We start from the raw sequence: 6,047 nt of genomic DNA, 5'->3' as shown, positions 1-6,047 counted from the left end.
TTAGTGATGTCGAAAAGACTACTATATAAGGAATTTCATAGTTGAATTATTTATTTTATCAAAAATAACTAAACAAAGCAGACTTAATGGTCCCAAATAGGGTATGAGTCCATCAAATTATGGTAAATCTACATGCTTGAAAATTATGTAACCACTAATAATCATGGTATCATATGATTTTAAATCAAAGAATTTAATCATATGCAAAAACATTCATGATATGTTGCCAAAAACTTTATGCATACAAGTTCAGTGATTCTCACGTGTACCCATGCATGCACACACATGCACCAAACCACTTTTAGAAACTCACACATTAATGAAAAAAGTTTTTGATGATTACCTCTAGTTAACAGTATCATCAATAATTTTTATATTCTCCTTTAGGTTTAAAAATTTTTCCAAATTTCTATAATGAACCGATTCATTTTACAAATAGGAATTAAGTATTAAAACAAAAACACAGAAAATTTTAAATTGAAGGCATTGCATAGAATATTTACTGAGCATATATGATGGGTCTTGCACTGCTCTTGGTGTTTGGGCTGCACCAGGGTATAAATGCCTTTCTGCCCCCTAGAACCTTACATCCTAGTAACAGATTACACAAAAACATCTTCTCCAGACTCTGCTGCCCAAAAGCATATGATTTAGGGGCTCAAAAAGCAGCTAGCACTGAGTGTAGAATCTCTAACTCAACTAATTCAAAAGGAGTTCTCTACCTATGTGAACACTAGTTAACTTTGGACTGCTCACAAGTAAGCCACACATTTATGTCCAAGTGATGTCACAATAGAAAATATGGGTGATTTAAGTCCAGACTCACTCTCTTTCCTAAAACTGAGAGGTTGCAATCCTGTTGTTTCCAAAGCTTGGCATTTCAGATGTTTGTATATTTATAGAAGATTCATCGTGTGTCTGCTGCATGGTTTGTACAAATTCATTAGTAGTCTCAGATCCACAACGACAAGCCTATTTACAACCAGTGGGAGGAAAAAATACTTATCTAGCAATTCCGTGTCACTTAAATAAATTCACTTATATCTACATTCTCTCCTCCACATAAGGTTCTAAATTTCTGGAGGATGGGAACCCTAGAGGCTACTTTGAAATTTGTACAGATACTAACTTCAACACATTAATTCTTAATAAAGACTCTAATGCTCTAGGATGATTAACACAGGGAACTCAGTACATAGTAGAGAACTGTGCACATTACCTGATTGATGACTTACCTGGGGTGGTGTGTAAATCTGCACTTACAAACTTGTCCATACATGCTTTGCTAGTCATGCTGAAAACCATGTTTCCAGACTGTTTACACAAAATAGAGCAGACACTGCCAAAAAATTAAAAAGTAAAAAATAAAATAAAATAATTAAAATTTTAAAAAAACAAAAAAGGGCTTTATTTTCAGTCAACAGAATATATAGTCTTACATTGGAGCCTATGTATTGCAGGGGCACAAGGTAATTACATGTTCCTCTCTTTTGTGCTACCGTATTTATGGAAGTCAGAGTTATATTATTTTTACATCAACATATATGTTGAATCTGTAAAGAAAAGGCTTATCTACCTTTTTTTCCCTTCCTTCCTGGGAAAAATAGATTTTTGGTGATTGTGGCCCATGCACCATTTTGCTTTATTAGGACACATGCTCAGTTATTAGGAGATCTAAGAAGGGTCCCCAAATCTACATAAGCTCAGAAGAAAATCCTTTGATATTCTCAAACCAGTACTTTAACCTTCTGTGAGCAAAATTCTCGATTATAGTTTTAGCAGATTTGGCAGGAACCAGGATTGCTGTTTAAAACGAACAAAAACTATTTACACAGGTGATTCTCACATGTCCTAAAGGTAGAGAACCATTTGAGATGTATTAAGGACTCCTCAATGATTTTAAAATCATGTTAAGTAATTAACAGTTCATATGTGGAGTTTTTTCATATAACTTAGGTCTATCAGCTTAATTCAAATCAACCAATATTTGTCAAAAATCTATTATATACAACCCACCTTCCTCGGACTGGGGGAGTGCAAAGTGACCCTAATAACAAAATTCCAAGGGAGAATCTGGTAAGATCTATAAGAGATGACAAGGGTGCCATGAGGGGTGGGAGAAAGAGGGAAGTCTTATCACTTCCACAAAATCATGAAAAGCATTATTAAAGAAGTAGTTGAGACAGACAGACGAAGAACTGGTGGGAATCTGACAGGCTGAAGTTACAGGGGCAGGCCAGGGCAGGGCCCCACAGGAGGAAGGACAGGATGGATGGGGGGGTGGGGTGTTTGCAATCTGGCTGAAGCTTAAGTAGAAAAAATAAAGTGAGAAATTCCTTCTGGGAAATTAATTCCATAGGCAAGAACTCAGTCCAAGGAAATGAAAGAAATTCCCTTACCACCATAGAACTTAATAAAACTCATTTTCGAAGAAAGAGCTCAGAGAAAGGAATAGTAAAAAAACAACAGAATGAATTGGAAAAAAAAAGATTTTGCAGTTAAAGAAACAAAATAAGGAACAAAACAGCAATATTGGAAACACATACATTAGGCACTAAAATAAAACACCATGTCTGAAATTTCATTATTGTAATAAAGGCTTTAGATAAGCGTTGGTGCAGAAGGGAAATGGAAAAAAAATTTAAAACAGATAGATAACACCATATTTCATTAAATCAAAACACCATCAACTTTAAGACACATTGTTATTTTATGTACCCCTCGAAAAGGGGAAAAGCACTGCCAATAACACCATGGCCCAATGCTGTCTTGTTTCTTGGCATTTTCGTATTTACTGATGGGGCTCCTTTAATCATAGACACAGATTGTTTTATATCAGGCATGGTTCTGCCACATACAAAAGGGACACACTGTCAAGATTTATAACAAGATGAATTAGTTAAGACATTCCTAGTTTCTTACATTGTGCCCAGTTGTCCTCAGTCAGTTTTCAGCTCAGTGTTGTTGAAGTCTGTGGTTATCCATCTAATGTCTCCGTAATACAGCATAACACAGCATCATACAATCGTGATGGCTACCACTTGGTAAGAAAACATGGCATCGGGCCATTCTGCTCTCAGTATTTGTTTCAAGGATAACCCAACACATAAATGGCAGATGTACCTGATTTAAAAAAAAAAAAAAAAATCAAAGAATGATTCTTGAAAATGTATTCAAATTGTAAGGACAAAAATTCACTTAATAAGGTATACTGTGTTCCAGAAAAATATATACATAGAATTTGGACACAGAAGAAATGCTGATTAAGGTATCACATTTCAAGAATAGGCTGGGTAGTGTGTTATTTAAGCATGTGGAGCTGGCAGTAAGACTTCCAGAGCTCAGATCACAACCCTTTCAGTTTCCGTCTGTGTTCTCCCCAGTGCTCTGGGCTACCTCTCTGGGGACCAAAGTGTCTGTATCTCAGAGGGGTTTCCTGAGGACCAGGAACTGTCAGGAAGGGTGTTCAGTGACTGTTAGGTTGAAAACAATCATTCAGAGCTCCATGCTGGCTGACATGAAGGAACCCGAGGCTGGACTTACTCTCCTCCTAAACTAAACCATTGGACCTGCTGTAGGGAACAGAGGCTTCCAAGACAAAAGACCCACCCTCCCCCTTCCAGGCAGTGATCTCTGGAAGACTAGAAACAATGAGATGTGCAAACAGCTGCCCAGTTTTTCTTCCTGGGGAGAGTTTCTATGCCACAGGGTAGGCAAAGGGCCCCCAGGCAGAGCCAATGGTTTTCCCAAGTTGAAGAGATGGAAATGGGCTTCCCCTGAGGCCAGGCGCCTGGAGTAGGCAAGCCAGAGGGCCAGAGAAGAGAGAGCTGCCCAGGGGGACTCAGTCGCCTCAATCATAGGAAAAGAATTAGCTGTACACCAAATGCTGCTCTGGGCCAGTCTAACAGAGCTTGGACACAAGACCCAAAATGTTCTCAATGAGTTAAATGTTTCTAAATGATTCCTTTGGTGACATGTCTGACCCAATCTTTTGCCCGTTTTTTTTTTCCCCCTTTTCAATGAGATTTTTTTTTCTATTATTGAATTTTAAGTTATTTATATATTTTTCCAGTTTTATTGAGATATAATGTAATTATTTGATGTACATATATATATTGCAAAATGATGAGTTAACATCTATCAATTCACATAGCTACAATTTCTTTTTTCTTGTGATGAGAACTTTGAAGATCAAAATACACAATACATATATTCTAGCTACAAGACAATTTCAGACATGTGGTTTATAAATGATTTCTCCCAAAGTGTGGTTTGTATTTTCATTCACTAAACAGTGTCACTTAAAGAGTAAAGTTCTTATTTTGATAAATTCCCATGTATCAAGTCACAAACACACACACACACACACACACACACATTCATAGCCACTTTATTTGCAGTACCAAAAACCTGGATATAATGCAAATGTCATCAACAGGTGAATGGATAAATAAATTTTGGTGTATTCATACATTGATATGTTACTACTCAGTAATGAACTATATAAATATATGAATGAACTGTTCACATATTCAACAACTTGGATGAATCTTAAAGTAATTATGCTCAGTAAAAGAAGTCAGGCCCAAAAAGGGGGGTACATAGCGTATGATTCCACTTATATATAATTCCAGAATACGCTAGCGAATGGGCCATGGCGCAAGCCAGTCAACATTTGCTTGGAGAGAGGAGGTGAGGACAGGATGAAATGATTACAAAGGGGCACAAGGATACATTTGGAGATGGTGAATACTATTATTATCTTGACCAGTAATATACACATTTTGAAACTTATCAAATTGTACACTATAATCACGTATATTCTATTTCATGTAAATTATATTTCAATAAAACTCTAAAAATTAGTGGCTCAGCCATCCAAGCATAAAAAGCAAGAAAGGTGGGGGGAAAAAAATCAAGCTAACCTCAGATTTCTCCATGGCCATGTGACTTTATCTACTTCGTGCTTTTATGAAGATAGTTAATGGACTTACTCAGAGGTATCTAAGATAATTTCTTTAAAAGAAAAATAAACAACTGTAAATCATCACAAGCACGACAACTGTTACAGTCTAGTCCAAGGTGCTCCTGGGAAGTATCTCAGAGACCTGATCCAGTCTGAGAACCTGGGGAAAGCCCAGTCTTCTAAAGAGAACTTTCAGGGTGCGAGGAAGTCAAAACAACGTCTTGGGAAGAAAGAACATGTGCAAATGAGCTTTTCCCTTAATATGAGCTAAAATCTGCTTCAAGGAAATTGTTCCATATCTGGAAAATGCCGTTCAGATGTTTAAGGACATGGCCAAAGTCACACTAGGAAGTGACAAGTGACAAGGGCTAGTCAAAACCTGAACAGCTCTATTTGACCTATTCGATGCAAGAAAAAAAAAAGTATATAATTTAACTATCTGAGCTAAAAAGGGGAAGAGTAACATCACCATTGGGAAAATACAAAAGACACATGGGGAAGTTTCCAAATGTCTTTCTTTTAAAAGAAAATCAGCCAGCTTTGTGAGCAGAGCAGAACGCACAGCATTGTCAAATCACTATATTGTGCAGGAGAAACTGCTGTACCATTGTGTGTGCCGACCACATATACATAAACTTCTTGGCTTACTGAGTTCTTACTGGATAAAATCAAACATATTTCCGGGGCGCCTGGGTGGCTCAGTGGGTTAAGCCGCTGCCTTCGGCTCAGGTCATGATCTCAGGGTCCTGGGATCCAGTCCCGCATCGGGTTCTCTGCTCCACGGGGAGCCTGCTTCCTCCTCTCTCTCTCTCTGCCTGCCTCTCTGCCTAGTTGTGATCTCTCTGTGTCAAATGAATAAATAAAATCTTTAAAAAAAGAAACATATTTCCGTACAAAAGTCTGCATTATTTGCTCCACCGCCTAGTGTTCCGCATGCACTCCTCCCTCTCATCCTCACGTTCCTGCCAGGACACCCAGCAAGTTCCAACTTCCGAATGCCCTGCTGGCCTCCACGTTCTCTTAGAGCGGCTCCCTCTGTGGAAAGCCCGCCCTGCTGCCCCCAACCATGGAATCCCCAAGA

Source organism: Mustela erminea, chromosome 11 (genome assembly GCF_009829155.1).
Source record: "Mustela erminea isolate mMusErm1 chromosome 11, mMusErm1.Pri, whole genome shotgun sequence".
NCBI lineage: Eukaryota > Metazoa > Chordata > Mammalia > Carnivora > Mustelidae > Mustela > Mustela erminea.
This window is presented reverse-complemented; position numbering follows the sequence as displayed.